The 17293-nt window shown below is 36.3% G+C and overlaps 1 long non-coding RNA gene across 1 annotated transcript in view; it reads left to right on the top strand.

The window, feature by feature from the left end:
• Positions 1–3952, top strand: part of LOC100974864 (uncharacterized) — a 67424-nt gene extending 63472 nt beyond the window's left edge. The window contains exon 5 of the long non-coding RNA XR_008621899.2: positions 3809–3952. This is a non-coding gene — a long non-coding RNA (uncharacterized LOC100974864). The remainder of the gene's footprint in view (positions 1–3808) is intronic.
• The last annotated feature ends 13341 nt before the right edge of the window (positions 3953–17293 follow it).

Genomic DNA, 17293 nt, shown 5'->3' on the forward strand with positions numbered 1-17293 from the left:
ACCAAGGTCTCCTAGATTTTCTGTCATGTTTTCTTCTGTAAGTTTTATAGTTTCATGTTTTACATTTAGGTCTAAGATTCACTCGTTCTCATTAATTTTTTTGAAAGATGTAAGGTTTTTTTTGAAAGATATATGATTTTTTTTTCATGTGGATGTCTACTTATTTCAGGACTATTTGTTGAAAGACTGTCTTTTCTTCACTGAATTTCTCTTGTTCCTTTGTCAAAGATTAATCAACAATATGTGTGGGGGTCTATTTCTGAGCTCTCTATTCTATTTCATCCATGTATGTGTCTATTCTTTTTTGAACACCGTGTTATCTTGATTACTGTAGCTTTATAGTAAGCCTTGAAGTTGAGTGGTGTGAGTTCTCTAATTATCTTCTTTTTTAGTACTGTGCTGGTGATTCTAGGTCTTGTGCTTCTCCTTATGTACTTTAGAATCAGTTTGTTGATATCTAGAAAATAACTTACTGAGATTTTCCAGCTTTAGGTGAGTCTCAAGGGCTAGACAGGCCTGTAGTTAGGGAAATAGTTTTCTCCCAGGTAGGGATAAGGCTCTGGTAGCCTTTCTCCCTTGAAAGCATAGATCTGTGTTATGGAGAGCACTTTGGGTGTATTTCACAATAGTTACTTTTACCCTCTTCCTGCCAAAGCTACAGGATAATTTTTGTTGCTGCTTCACTGTGAAAGTATAATCAGATTCCTAGTGGTTAAAAAAAAAAAAAAAGAATGTATGTATCCCTAAGACTGCAACCCTTAGGATATTCTCACTCTCAAGTTAGTTTCCTGGCTCCAGCAATTAATCAAAATTACCATTTAAATATTTCTACCGGTTCATTACTCCAGCGGCTCTTCCTCCAAGGCAGCAGGTATTGGCTGTAACTCTTTGGTTGAAGTTGTCTTGCCATATTCGGTGTGGCAGTTTGCCTTTAGATTTCAGTTCTCTAACAGGTCTAAGAAAAGTCATCATTTTTCAGTATGTTCAACTTTTTTCTTGTTGAAAGGATGGGAGTAATGACTTCTATTATTTTTTGATATTAGAGCTGGAAACAGAAGTTCACGTCAAATATATTTGTCTGCCATTTTCTTTCCTCTTTCTGGGACTCTCATTACATGTATGTTTATATCATGGGAAAGGAAAAAATGCTTTCATCTGCCTTGCTAGGCTCTGCCACCAGGCCTGAGAATTTGGCCTGAAAATGAAACAGACATAAGACAAATTAACTGGAGAAAAGTATATACATTTTATGTAATGTTTTTATATGTATTTGGCAGCCTTCATAGAAAAAATAAAGATGTGAAGAAGCAGTTAGGACTGAGAGCTTATAAATCTATTTACCAAAAAAATAATAATTTTGTGAAGAAGTGATAAGACAAAGGAAAAGGGATTTAAACTTCTGTGGTGGTAAATTGTGGGAAACTGACTATGAAATATATACATGAAAATAATAGAAAATAAGAATTATTTTAGTAGGTTTTATAGATACATTTTCATGTTGACTCCCAGTGTGCAGTGAGTAGAATATTCTTCTCTGTGTTAAAGGGAAAATGACTTTCTAATGGGAAATTTTATGACCTGCTTTTACATAGGAGGAGGTCAGAAAGCCCCTCCTGCATTTGCTGTTTCTCAAGTGCCTTCAGTTCAAAACAATCAATACACCAAAGGGGAATATTTTGGGGTGGTACATTCTGAATCCCTTCAGTATGTGTATAATTTTCTGACAAGTCTCTGAGTCTCTGCTTATTTTTCTGTAACTATTTTCTTTCTAATCTTAAGGTAAATTAATTTCTATTTTTTTCGTCAAAAACATTCATGATTTTTTCTGCCATCACAAATTTGCTATGAAATCCATCTAGTAAATTTTTCATTTTTGTTATTACATTTTTCAACGTAAAGATTTCCATTTGGATATTTTTAGCTTTCTATTTCTTTACTGAGATCCCTTATTTGTTGAATCATTGTCCTCAAATCTTTTTTAATTCTATGCAATATATTCAGAATAGATATAATGAAATTTTTGCTGCAAAATCCTACTTCTTAGTCTACTTACAGTTAGTTCTATTCAGTGGTTTTTTTTTTTTTCTAAATCTGGTCTATACTTTCTCTAAATATGGTTTCACACTTAGTATTTTTTGTATACTCTAATCTTTGGCTGTACACTGGACATATGAGGTAATATAGTAATTTTGTGTTCTGATTTTACTTTTTCTTTCTTTTTTCTTTTTTGCAACTCACTTGAACTTTAACTGTGTAATTGATCTCCCCTGTAGCATATGGCCATTTGTATATATGCTAAGATTTTTTATTTTTGTTATTTAGCCTGGCTTCCTAGGGGTCATCCCAGTGTCTACATAGCTTAGTGGTCATCCAGTGATTTGGAATAGGCTATATTCAAATTCCATGCGCCCATAATTCTTCCTCCCTCTGCTGACTGGTCTTTGGGTGTGGGCACAAAGTTGTCAGTTTTCAAGTCTTCTGTGACTTTCACTTTAAACTCAAACTTTCTTGGTCTTGCCCCACACACATGTATAGCTTCCTAGTCAGCCAGGTGTTCATGAAGAGCTTCTCTCATCTCTTCTATGGCCCTCTTATTCCTAAGAGCTCTCCACTAAGTTTATGCCTGGTTTACCATTTGTCCCAACCAGTACCACAAATTTAGGCTAGTAGACCTGTCAGTCACCCATTTATTTTCTACTGACAATGCTGCCTGTTGTAGGTTTTTTTCCTATGCCTGAAATTGAGCCCACCTGGTCTGGCATCAAAGTTATAGGTTTCCTGGCCAGCTGCACAATAGCAATGCTGTCATTATTATTGACCAAGCTGGGATGGGTGGTGAATATTGGCTCCAGACAAGATTACAGACGCTATTGTTTGTAGCTGAAGGACTACCAGTTTTTCATAAATATGTATTTCTCAAATTGTTCTTTGCATTTAGTCAATTTTTAGAGTTCCAAGATGGTTGTTTTTGACAATTGTGTCCAGTTTTATCCTTTTCTTGTGGAGGTAAGAAGATTTGTTGGTCTCTCCACTCCTCTGTAGCTATAAGGCTTCCTCCCTATTTTTCCCTTTTTTGTTTGTTTTAGTAGAAAATTATGCTTATAGATCATCATCTGGTTGCTAGGGAGAAGTCATTGCTACCGGTTTTGGTGCTTTTTAAATGTGTATGATAAAATACATTGCAAATTCACCTGATAAAAAACTTCAGATTTAAATTTAGGATTACAAGGGTTTTTTTAAATGTAATCTCTTTGATCTTACATATGTATCTTTTTTTCTTATATGCCAAAACTCCTGGTTCTTAATATCAATGTAATTATTAATTTTGTCTAACAATATACATGCATCAGCCTCAGAATAATAGCATCAACATTACCACAAATATAGTTACTTAAAATGATTTGATGGTTTTTATGGGGGTGTGTGTGTGTTTTTACACTGCACTGTATGTTTTATAATATAATGGTGATGATCTCTTCTGCTGTAATATATTTATATATTTTCCACAGGTACGAGAGTATGTCTGCTTGTCCTGGGGAAAAAAAATCTGTACATTCTCTCTTGCCAAATCCATAAACATGCTGTGCTTTATATCCATGATCAATGATACAACACATTTCAATGAAATTCAAAGCTATTTCACTGTCCAGTTCTGCTGCATGTTTTTATTACACCATAATTCTGCTCACAACCTGATTCATTTTACATTCCAACTTTATCTCAGATGTACTAATGTACTTTTAAAATAAGGAATATTAAAGATTTTCAAAAATAGTTGTAAAATTGAGTATTTTCTGCCATTTCACAGCTCCTTCCCATTTATGAGAGAGCCACATGACATCAGCCCATAGACTGTGGAGAGTATTCCAGATCTATCACATTCTGCGATTCTGCGATTCCCAGAAGGCTGGTCATGAAAAGATTCCCTCTTCAGTTTACATATATGGCAGTGGTAAGTGGAGGCACCTAGATAGAAAATTTTACTCTGGTGAATTATATCTTGTATATTCTTCAAATTCAAAAGAATAAAAACAAACTAAATGCTAGAAAACTAAATGAACACACAAAACCTTCCAAATACCCCTTCTCACCATTACATTTATTTGGAAAAATACATTTTTAAAGTATCATGAAATTTTTCAATCATATGCAGATGTAGAAATAATAGTAAAGCAAAACTCCATGCACTCACTACCCAGTTTCAGAAATTATACAATCATGACAAATATTGTTTCATCAATACCTCCATTCACTTACACTCATTGAGTATTTTTTGAAGCAAGTCCCAGAAGTCAAATTATTTCCTTTGAAAACAATTTCAGAGTGTATTTCCAAAACATAATATTTTAAAAAAGAACTACAGTTGCAGTCACAAGTAAAAATAATAATTTAATATCATCAAATACCTAGCCATTATTCAAATTTCAAATTTTCATACAAATACTATATTTTTGTAGCAATTTGTGTGAATCAAGTCCAAAAATTTTTAATTCTTTCCATTGTTGAAGGAACCAGGTTATTTATCCTGTAGAGTTTTCTGCCATCTGGATTTTGATAATTGTATTACCATGGTGTTGCTTAACATCTTCCTATAGTCTCTGCTTTTCCTGTAAATTGAGCATTGGTGCTAGTGGTTTAATCAGATACAGGTAGGTTTATTTGTAGCAATTCTACATGATAAAGGTTGCTGTGCTTTTCCTTATTAAGCATTTACTGTTTGGTTGCCTCTCTTTTAGCAGGTGGTGATGATCAATAACTAGATACATCAGTTCATTAAAGGTTGCAAAAGGAGGCTGTTCTATTATTCTTACTTTATACATCTATTACATGTATATATAGGTGTATCTATGGATATATTTCTGAAATATGTTTACCAATAGAAATTTTATAAACCATGTAACACAGTTTGTATAGGAAAGGCAGGATAAATGCAAAATATTACATCTCACAAATGAGCCATAAGCATAAAAGCATGTAGTTCAATGCCATAGGAGAAGGCAGTATCTCCAAAAGATTTCTATCTTCCTCAGATTCTAAAAAGCCCTTTGCAGTTTTTCACTCAAAAGTTCTAATTACATATATTCCTAATATTTAAAAAATAATGTTTATAATTGTTTTCTGTCTAAAGAGTTATGCATGCTTATTTTAGAAAATATAGATCGATCTGAAGAAGAAGGGGAAATCTTCTCTAATTTCATTGCCTGGAGAAAACTACTGTCCAAGAGATTTCAAAGATGACTATTCTATAAGGGTCCCAGAACCTATTAAAGAATCAAGTCAGTAAACAGTGATAATACTTGAGCTGCAGAATGAAAACACAAATGATGTTAAAAAGTACTTCAGTGGGATTTTTTTCTGGAATTTTATATTGTGGTAAAATACACACAACATAAAATTTGCTACAGTAACCATTCTAAACAATTCAGTAGCATTAAGTACAGAACCCATGTTGTGAAACCACCACCACTACTATTTAAACCCAGAACATTCTTATTTTCCCAATTGAAGATCTTGTGATAGGTCTACAATTCTATGAATATACTAAAAATAATTAAATTGTATATTTTAAGTTGTTGAATTTAATAATATAACAATTATATCTCAATAAATCTGCTTTTTTTTAAAAAAAAATAAGGGATAGCGGAGAATAAAATAGAAAAAAGTCCCTTGCCTTCAGGGAATTTGCCTTCTAGTGATAGCCATTACCATTATAATTCTCTAATACCTTTAACAAAAACACAACAAATGAAACAGATTGCCTGTAGAAGACAAAGACTGGATATGCTATTCTTATAGATGCCCTTGGATTTCCTGAATATAACCTCAAGTTTACTGTATCTGACCCTAGTTCCCATGAACAGATGGCCAGCCAAGGATGCAATAGGGCAACTAATCCTGTATTTTCCTAAACTCCTAAGTTAAAATTTGCAAGATACATTATAGAAAGTTTAAAACAGTATCTTACAGAGTGATGCTGATGTGGACTTTTAGATCTGGAAGTAGCCTTAAGAGATGATTAATTTTAGCCTAATTATTTTACAAGTAGGCAACTGACACCCATGTAGATGAAGGATGTAGCCACAACCAATCAAGCACGATCTGACTGTAAAAAGCAGTTGTATCTGAGGGCAGTGCTGTTCTATTCTGTTGTTTTATTTTCTCTGTGTGTTTTTCAGAAGCGTTATCTGCTTGACAGCCCACTGCTGTATTTGTAAAATAGACTTTACTTTGCTATCCCAGAAAAGACGGAGGTTGGGTTAATACAGTGTATCAAATAAGCACTTTTAGTTTAGATTTTCTGATGTCAATTAATAATGGTGAACCGCAAAGCTGCAGAAGAATGAGAGGCAGAATTAGGAATAATACTGAATTTTTACCTGTCTCATGCATGACTGTCCTGGGGTATGGCGGGTTCCCACATGAGCCTGAAGAAAAAACTTAGTGTGAAAAGTCTTCATTTTGTCCAATTGTCTCAGAAAAATGTGTACATACAGAGAAAGTGATGTCCCTGAGTGGTGAACCTCTTCCTTTTGTTCTTAGTTGGTGGCAGAGTCAAAACAGATCTTCAGGCACCCAGTTGTGTAGACTCTTTGGTTTTGATGCTTTGATAATTTCCAAATGACTAACACTCTCTTATGCCTCAATTAATCTAACCTAGTGAACACGAGTGAAGCTTTCCACAGCGCCCTGTTTCTGAGATTTTTGTTTTTGCTTGTTTGTTTGTTTTTGTTTTTTGAGATGGAGTCTCGCCCTGTCACCTAGGCTGGAGTGCAGTGGTGCGATCTTGGCTCCCTGCAACCTCTGCCTCCCAGGTTCCAGCAATTCTCGTGCCTCAGCCTCCTGAGTAGCTGGGATTACAGGTGTGTGCCACCATGCCCAGCTAATTTTTGTATTTTTAGTAGAGATGGGGTTTCACCATGTTGGCCAGGCTGGTCTCAAACTCCTGACTTCAGGTGATCCGCCTGCCTCAGCATCCCAAAGTGTTGGGATTACAGGCATGAGCCACCACACCAGGTCAGGACTCTGTTTCTGAATGTGAGTACTCATTCACCTTGTGAAGTGTGGATTGTGGATGGAGAGAAAAAAGGATAAGGAGATTAGACTGAAGCTATCAATACTTAAAGTGAGACTTTTCAAGCTCCAATGGGACCACCGGCATGACTTTCAATATGGCTTCCATATTGCTTTGGTGACAGGATGAGAAGAAGGCAATACTGAGCTTGGCCTGCTCCTCAGAGGTTGTGGGATCTCTTAATCAATTTTCTGTTGCTTACAACAGAATACCTGAAACTAGGTAATTTATAAAGAAAAGGAATTTCTTTCAGTCCTGGAGGCCAAGAAGTTCCAGGCTGAGGTGATGGTGAAAGCCTTCTTGCTGGTAGGGGCTTTCTGCAGTCCCAGGGTGCTGCAGGACGTCACATAGTGGGTGGCTGAGAGCACTGACATGCTAGCCCAGGTTTCTCTTCCTCTTCTTACAAAGCCACCAGTTACACCACATGATAGTCATTAATCCATGAATGGATTAATCTATTCAAGAGGGCAGAGTCCTCATGAATGATCCAATCAACTATTAAAGGACCCATTTTTAATGCTGCCACATTGGGGATTGAGTTTTCAACACATGAAATTTGGGAGACACATTCAAACTATAGCATGAGGTAAAGGAAGCATGAGTATTTCCTTGGACTAAATGTGGAGCCCAGGAAAGGGCGGCACTGAGGCCTTTGTTTTTGAGGGGTGAGGAGATCTCAGCAGAAAGAGGCAGATGGACATGGCTAGCGGCCTACAGGCTAAGCACAGATTGGCAGTGCATCAATTAGAACAGAAAGGAACCTGCCAAAACTCATGTAGGATCTCAGATTTTAGTCCTCTAATGGGGTGGTGGGATAAAAATGTAAATTAAACTATACGTTGAAAAACAAAATTGCATTTTGTTTCCATTCACTGTAGAGCTTTTCAACATACAGTTTAATGTGAAGTTATGCTGCAAGCTTAGGAATGGGGAGGAAGAGGAAAAGTAGGGGTGGTAATAAATGAAGGGTCCACAATTGTTGCTGAGAGTAGGCTTGCTCTTTCAATGGGTGCAGGCTGTGTGGTGTCTGAGTGGCTGGCATGATTTAATAGGAACAATTTGGAGTCATTATACATATATATTTCTTTTTAAAAATTAAGCATCATAACAGCTATGATAGATTAGGCACATATTATTACCTTCATTTTAAGTGAGGTGGTCCAAAAACAAGGTGATTAGCTGTCCCAAGGTCATAGATTTGTTTATTTAGGGGTGTGAGTTAGTTGAAGTGGAGCAAGCAGTCAGATCTGAGGGTGAGCCAGGTGGCCTTCCTTCTACCATTTCTCTTTATCATGCTTCCTTTATCATGTCCATTACAGAATCATGTTTCTTCTAAGGACCCTCAGATTGCTAGGGCAGATCCTGTATTCAAATATCTTGTTTTTGCCTGCTGCCTTAGCATCAGTCTGAGAATTTGCTTGAAGGCATCTATCATGCTGATGGTTAGAACATAAACCTGTTTTGGGGGAAAAGATTTGAATTGCCTACAATAATCTGTGGTTAATGAATTGTCCTAAGAGTTTTATGTGTCCCTCTCCCACTGTTTTGCATGGTAGTTGTCTCATCCCCATTAAAAGACTTTTCTCATTTGAACTGTTTTTATGAATAAAGGGCTCTTTCATTTTCCACAGCTGATTTCCTTTTATTGTCTTTATTGCATTTTAACAGGGAGACAAATGACACCACAAACAGAGGCAAGGGAGACTGACTCCTCCCGCCTTGCCTTTATGTGTTTTTATTAACCTTTGTTCATCCCTTAGCTCAGGCTGTGGGATGTAGACCTTTAGTGCAGGTCATAAATGAACAGCCAGATTTGAAACTTGATGGAAAAGCTCTCTAATGGGACAGAGGAGTCACTGAAACAATATTTGTTTTTAAAAATTGTGTTTGAAGTTATAATGACAATGATAGAAATATCAATTATAGTAATAAACATTGTAACACTGAGTATTGAGGTATATAGGCAGAAAGAAATATTTAGTATCCTCTATATGCTAGGCATTCTATATATTTTTCTGCTATATAAATAATATATGAATACATTTATATGATACAAACTTTAAAAGATATGGGAGTATATGTGATAAATGATCAAAATTATCTTTTTTTCCCTCAAATACCACTAGTTTCATCATATGTATCTATTAACAATTTCATCTGCATATACATATACACATTCATATCTTAATGTTTTGTTTTGTCATGCATGAGTTCAAAACCTCTGCATATTATTCAATGACATTCTAATTTGCTTAACAAAATCTACTCTGCATATTATTCAATGACATTCTAATTTGCTTAATTTTAAAAGGCTTACTATTTGCACTTTATATAAATCTTCCTTACTCTTTGTTTTTTGTTGTTAGCAGCATTTCCCTCTTAGAGATTTAATTTTTTTGGTTGTTGTTAATACAGTGAAAGCTTCAGTAAACATCCTTGAACATACATATCTTCCCATAGGATACATTTCTAGAAATGGAATGCATGTGTGGAAGGATTTGTACATCTCATGGTTTGGTAGATAGTGACCAATTCCCTGTAGCGGCTGTGCAACTTCAGACATCCACCATATTGTATGAGTGTGACTCCCACCTCTTTGTGTGTTCTTTTATTCCTCAGAATACCCTGACAAAGGAAAACTCTAATCCTTATTTTTATCAATAGAGAATAACAAGCTTCAGAAATGTTAAGTAAAATTGCCTGAGGTTACACAGCTATCATGTGGAAGATGAGCTTTATTCCCCACAAAAGCCCATACTCTTTCTGCATTCAGGACATTTTCGGCATGAAGTCCATAATAGCTAGCTTTGCTACTAAGTTGGCTTTATGTGTTTGGGAAGTCACATCACCTCTCTGGTTCGATTTTCCTTTTCTGTAAAATGAAGTAGTTGGACTAGGTGCCTTAGACTCCTTTGGCTTTGAATTGTAAACCTGTTTTGGGGAGTATTTTCTAAATGCTAGTGCCAGTATAATTTTGGCTGGATTTTGAACATATTTCTTCTACTTGGGATTTCACTTTTCAAAGGGGAAAGGACTTGAATTGGGATTAACATTAGGAATATTAATAAGGTTAATATTCATCATCATAAGTAAAATTGTTAAGCATGGCCTGTGTGCTAAATACTGTTCACTTTTCCAAGTGCTTTACATGCATTATTTTGTACCATCCTCCCTGCATTCTGGTGAGCCAGGTATGGTTATTGTCTTAATTTTACAGATGAGTAAAAGGATGAGGGAGGACAAGACTCTTGTCTAAGATCACACAGCATGTGGTGAGCACTTGACCTCAGACTTTCAGAGACTGAGCTGAGAAGCAAATTTTTTTGTGAGTGTGGGAGAGGGAGGCGTTTTGTGGAGGAAAAATACAGTAATTCTTCCTTGGACTATGACTAGGAAAGGAAGGGTCAAAAAACAATGAATTTTCTAGATAACTAAAACTTACCCTCTTTAGGTTCAAAAGTTAACCTTTAACAACTTGGGATAAAAATCCTTTTATAATGTGTTACATACTCTTCTGTTTACATTTAATTTGTTCAACCATTTCTTTTGGGGACAGCATCATTGTATAGGTATTTGTTATTTCCTTAATAGATTCCTGCTCTTGGGAATAATTAAACTGAATAAACCATTCTCCTTTTCTCTGAATGGTCTCGAATTGGCATGCATTTTGAGTGTTTCAGGTTCTTTTTTACAGTTATGCTTCTCTTGCCTCAGTGTCGAGGTGTCAGCTTTGAAGGCCACTCTTGTGTGGAGAAGGTGCGACCAACTGACTGGAGACAGGATGTGCCCTTTGGATAGGGGACCGCATAACTCAACATCCAAACTGGGACACTGTTATTATTTAAGCAGGACAACAGGAATAAGATAAGACTGCTTATTCAAACTGGGATTTACAGTCACTTTACTTAGGGCCAGGTCCACATCCTGACTCGCTTGCTTGTTAAGGAATCTTGTCACAAATTATTTAGTTTCTCTGAACCACAGTTTCCTCAGTTGTAAATTGGCACAATAATGCCAACTTGTAAGAATTAGAGAGAATGTACATAGTAGGTGCCTTATGATAGAGCTGCCACATGGGTTGTTGAGAGGAATGAAAGTCAAGGGCATAACACAGTAACTACTTTTTGCCTGTTAACTTTGCTATTGTTTAGGCTATGATTATTCTGCTTTCTATTGCTGTAATTGTGTCTACATCTGGCTGCTCCCTCCAGCATTCTCTTCTTAGCTACTTCCAATCTGATGTGGGCTGGGAAACAAGATAACTGAAGTGTTAGTATTCCAGAAAATAACTCATCTCTGAGTTAGGTGCAAGTTTTTCAGTTTTGTTTGTGTTTTGTACAAGTTTTCATCTTAACTGCTTAAAGTATTAGTCTTTGACCTTGTCATTGGCCTAAACAATAAATGTTGTGTGATAATTCATCACTATATAGGTAATGCTTCTTGGTGATTTTCTGTATTGGAATATTATCGTTTGTCAGCATGGTACTGGTATAAAAATAGGCAGGTATAAAAATACAAATATGTTTTATTATGTAAAAATATAAATCAATAGAACAGAATAGAGAACCTAAAAATAAAGCCAAATTCTTACAGCCAACTGATCTTCAACAAAGCAAACAAAAACATAAAGTGGGGGAAAGAACAGACGCACTATTCAACAAATGGTGCTGAGATAACTGGCCAGCCATATGTAGAGGAATGAAACTGTATCCTTATCTCTCACCTTATACAAAAATCAACACAAAATGGATCAAAGACTTAAATCTAAGGCCTGAAGCCATAAAAATTGTAGAAGATAACATCAGAAAAACCCTCAAGACATTGGCTTAGGCAAAGACTTCATGACCAAGAACCCATAAGCAAATGCAACAAAAACAAAGATAAATAAATAGGACTTAATAAACCTAAAAAGCTTCTGCATAGCAAAGACACAATCAGCAAAGTAAACAGACAACCCAGGGTGGGAGAAAACCTTTTCAATCTATGCATCTGACAAAGGAATCCAGAATCTACAAGGAACTCAAACAAATCAGAAAACAAACAAACAAACAAACAAACAAACAGAAAAAACCACGAAACAGTCCCAACAAAAAGTGGGCTAAGGACACGAATAGACAATTCTTAAAAAAAATATACAAATGGTAAATGAACATATGAAAATATGCTCAACTTCACTAATGGTCAGGGAAATACAAATCAAAACCACAATGTGATACTACCTTACTCCTACAAGAATGGCTATAATCAAAAAATCAAAATATAATAGATGTTGGCATGGATGTGGTGAAAAGAGAATACTTTTACACTGCTTGTTGGTGGGACTATAAACTAGTACTACCACTGTGGAAAACTAAAAGTAGAACTACAATTTGATCCAGCCATCCCATTACTGGGTATCTGCCTGGAGGAAAAGAAGTCATTATACAAAAAAGATACCTGCACATGCATGTTTATAGCAGCACAATTTGCAGTTGGAAAAATATGGAACCAGTCCAAATGTCCATCAATCAACAAGTGGATAAAGAAAATGTGGTGTATATATACCATAGAATACTACTCAGCCATAAAAAGAAACAAAATAATGGCATTTGGAGCACCTGGATGGAATTGGAGACCATTATTCTATGTGAAGTAACTCAGGAATGGAAAACCAGGCACTGTATGTTCTCACTCATAAGTGGGACCTAAGCTATGAGGATGTGAAGCCATAAGAATGATACAATAGACTTTGGAGACTCAAGGGAAAAGTTCAGAGTGGGGCGAGGGATAAAAGACAATAAGTTGGGTACAGTGTACACTGCTCAGGTGATGGGTGCACCAAAATCTCAGAAATCACCACTAAGGAACTTCTTCATGTAACCGAACACCACCTATTTCCCCAAAATATATTGAAATAATTTTAAAAATTATAGTTTTATTGACAGGAGATTTTTAGCTATTAAGATAGTTTAGCTCAATAAGGTTTAATTTCCCACCAGCTTGCAGGGAGGGGCTTCTCCAAAGCACTGAAATTGGGTATAAAAGAACTTTTATAGTATCTGATAATTTGGGAGGTAAAGTTCCAGAGTGTGAAAGTAGGAACAATCTAATTTTTTGCTTCCCAGAAAAACAAGACATATTAATAATTATTAAGAAGGAAGTGAACTTAACTGTCCTTTTTACACAAAGGGAAAGAATTACAAGAGTTTATAACATGCTTGTAATATGAAAGGCTCATGTAGGATAAATTAAATTCTGCTTTAATTTTCCTTTGTAGTTTAAAAATCAAATAAGGAATTACTATTTTTTCTATTTTATCTACTAAAATAGAAGCCATATATGTCTTACTACTTTATCCCTGGCATCCCACACAGACTGTGGCACATAGTAACCTCTCAATATTTAATAATTAAAAAGAATATATCTTAAATGCATATTGACAGCATGAAGTATAGATAATTGCAATCTAGTAAATTGTGTTACTCTCCTCAACAGCTGTGTAAGAGTATATGCAGAATAAAATGACTTTTGCTTCATTCTGCATCTTTTTCAGATAACCTGGTGACCTATTCTCAGTAGAGACTGATTATTTGGGGGATATGGAGATATCACTGCAGTGTATGTAAATAAAGGGTAATAGTATTTTTTCCTGAGCAAGAAAATATCTGTTTAAATAAACTAATGGTCCCACTGTACTTATTTATTTTACACACACTAATTCAGTCACTCAAACATTTAGAGTACCTGCCATATGCCAGGCACTGTACTACATATTAGCCATAGCTGGAAAAAAGAAGGAGTGGTGAATGAGTCACTTTATAATTATTCGTGATGAGTATGAGTATTTTGGTTTTACTTACCAAAGCTACCGAGTATGTGTGTATGTATAGTTACTGGTCATTTTTTCCTTTGTGTGTGTGTGTGTGTGTGTGTATGACAAGATGATAGCCATTGTCTTTGTTTCCCTGTGTTTCCCATTTCTAGTTAAATGATTGGGCATCTTTGTTCTGCCCTAAAAGATGAGAGGCTATAATATGCTTCATCACTGTAAAATGGAGTACGCTCTAGACAGCCATGGTGAATGACTAACAGAAATGCCGGATGCTGGGATAGTTAATATTGAGTGTCAACTTGATTGGACTGAAGGATACAAAGTATTGTTCCTGGGTGTGTCTGTGAGGTTGTTACCAAAGGAGATTAACTTTTGAGTCAGTGGACTGGGAGAAGCAGACCCACCCTCAATCTGTGTGGGTACCATCTAATCAGCTGCCAGCACAGCCAGGATAAGAGCAGGCAGAAGACTATGGAAGGAATAGACTTGCCAGGTCTTCCTGCCTCCATCTTTCTCCTGTGCTGGATGCTTCCTGCCCTGGCTCCTCAGCTTGCAGATGGCCTATTGTGGGACTTCACCTTGTGATCCTGTGAGTCAATACTCGTTAATAAACTCCCTTTCATATATACATCTATCCTATTAGTCCTGTCCCCCTAGGGAACCCTGACTAACACAGATGCCCTCTTCGTTTTTGCCAGTTTTTGTTGTGTTTGGGTGGAAATGTTTGCAAATACATCCATGTTCAACTGTTTTCATTAATGGTGGTGAACAGAATGTGGGTGGGCAAACTCAGCAGCAAACATTTCCAATGTGATTTTTGGGTTTGGCATGTGGTCAGACTGCACAGCCAGCTAGCCTCTCCTCTGCCTTCTCCCTCTCCCCGACCTTCCTTTCTCTCCTCCTGCCCCCACCTTTAATTCCCACTGTTTTAAATTTTTGATGGTCCTTTTGTTGGTCATGTATTTAGCCACCATTTGCTGAGCCCCAGCTTGTGGTAACCACTGCATCAGGGTCTATGGCTCTAAATGTGGTTTCTAAGCTTTAGAAAGCTAACAGTCCAGAGAGGAAGATAGATACAAAAATAAATAGCCATGTGAATATGTTTAATTAAACATTTGTGAGAGGAATTATGAAACCCCCATCTAGGGAGTAGGAAATGGCTTCATAGAGGCAGTCAAGAGTGGACATCAGGGGCTATGTCATTTCCAGGACCAGTCTCAGGCCATGTGTTAGGATATTTCGGCTCAATTTCAAGTATTCTAAAGAGTTGTGTGAGTTAAAGAAAATATGTTAACTTTTTGGTGCTTCAGTTTTCTTATCACTAGCAGTGGATCAGAATCTTCACTGCTGTGAAGACAGAGCAAAACAATGTTTGAGTAAGCTCTATGATAAGTTTTAGGCAATTCCAAATGTTATCTTCATTTTGCTGTTATAAGAAATAGCCTGGGCCATTGAACTGATGGTTCTTCCTAGCCAGTTCCTCTCTCTACATCTTTCTGGAAGAATCTATGCAAGACCAGGCTCCTTTCCTGAAAGATACAACAAAATGAGACATAAGGGCTTGAATTCTAGCCCTTCAAAAAGCTGGAAGTTTTAAAAATGATGGTAATGATGGCATTGCCTTATTCTCTTGGAACGCTTAGACTGTATCCCAGCACTTACCCAGCCAGGATCTCATATGTCATTTAGGTTAGAACAGGTGTCACCATCTTTGCTTTATAGACATGTTTACCATGGGACAAAAAACAAGGAGGATTGATTTGTGCTAACACCAGGGTAGAGTAATTGAGTGTCAGGATTCTAAAAGGCAAGAGATCTTGAAAATAGCAGTGTAACCACATATAAAGAAAACAATACAGGCATAGATTTAATAACATTTCCAGGGTCACATAATTAATTAGGGAATAGAAGCAGACCTCTAACCCCGGGCTCTTGTGACTGTTGCTGAAACATACTGGACCACGTCTTCATCTTGAATTCATCTTCAGTGGTTGAGCTTTTCGACCTTTGCCTTTAAATTTGATGATGCACACTCTTGCTTCCTACTTCACAGCTTTCCTATCAATTGACTGATAATCTTAAAAACTAGGACTTAGTTGTATTAAGGGCACTTACTAGATGCAGTAATCCAACATTTTGCAGATGAAATAACACAATTATTTTACGTTATAGGTCTTCCTCCATTTTACCAATTAGCTTATTTTGTAAAGTTGAATATTCTGCTCTGGAATTTACCTAAAGCACTCTCGGCATGTCAGGACTTGCTGCAGGCTCTGTGGACTTCAGACTGAGCCCTTGACTCCATCTTGTGCTCTGAAGGACATAAGGAGGGCAGTACATCTGCAGAGCTTCAAGTGTTAACTCTACCTGCATCCCTAAACCAATCTTGGCAAAATTGACCCTAGGCTCTACCCCACCAGTAAATATGCCAGACAAAAATAGATTGAATTAATTTCCTCTCATTTAGATCACTGAACTGACACTTAAGAAGATACCAGTGTTGCTTTAGGTGGCTTTTAGTCCTGTGTTCATGTTCTGAGATTCTTTGGCATAGATAGTAAATGGCTAGGTCTTGGGTAATCCTCATTTCTGGGGAAACAGATATTTCCCCTTACTTCCCTCTTTCTGCAACAACTGATCACAGAAAAGAGGGGACTAAAAACTATTTGTTAGATATTGATAAAGGATGTAATATGAATAAAATAGAGTGAAGACCATTAACATATTAGATAGAATGGCCCTGCAAGAGGGATGAAGTTTATCGTATAAGTTTACTGCAAAGGAAGAGCTCGTATTCCTCTTCCTCAAGTGCAAGCCCCTCTTAATGAAACTGATGGTATGGAATCTTCCAGTCATTGAGGACCTGCTGCAAGCCTGGCCCTGAATACAATATTAGAGGCTGAAGATTTTAAAGAAAAATAATATCCAAGTCCCAGCAACCAAGATGCCTATAGTGTAACTGGAGGAAAAAAGCAAAAGACAAAAAAGAGTTGAGGAAGTTTCTTGGAGGAGGTGACACTGGAATACAGCCCTGGAAAAGGCAGAAAGAAAGAGACATGAGGTGGAGGGGAAGAACTAATTGTGTTTGAGAAAGCATTGATGAGATAGTCAATGATTAAGAACAAATTGTGGGGTAAAACTTTCCAGGTAATCTATGTGCATTTTAACTAAAACACTTTTTAGTGTAACTGCCTCCCTCATTATTTTTTTGGCTAACCAAATATATTTTAACATAAGAATTGTGAAAAGTTAATTTATAGAAGAGAATAAATAAATTCTTAAGTATAAAAAATTAATTTACTAGTAATTAAAAATACAAAATAAAAAAGAGATAACTAGTTTTTGCCTATCAATTAGCATAGATTTAAATAACAATAAAATATACTGCTGGTGAAGATAAAGAAAGACAA

This window comes from Pan paniscus, chromosome 17 (genome assembly GCF_029289425.2).
Source record: "Pan paniscus chromosome 17, NHGRI_mPanPan1-v2.0_pri, whole genome shotgun sequence".
In the NCBI taxonomy this organism is placed as follows: domain Eukaryota; kingdom Metazoa; phylum Chordata; class Mammalia; order Primates; family Hominidae; genus Pan; species Pan paniscus.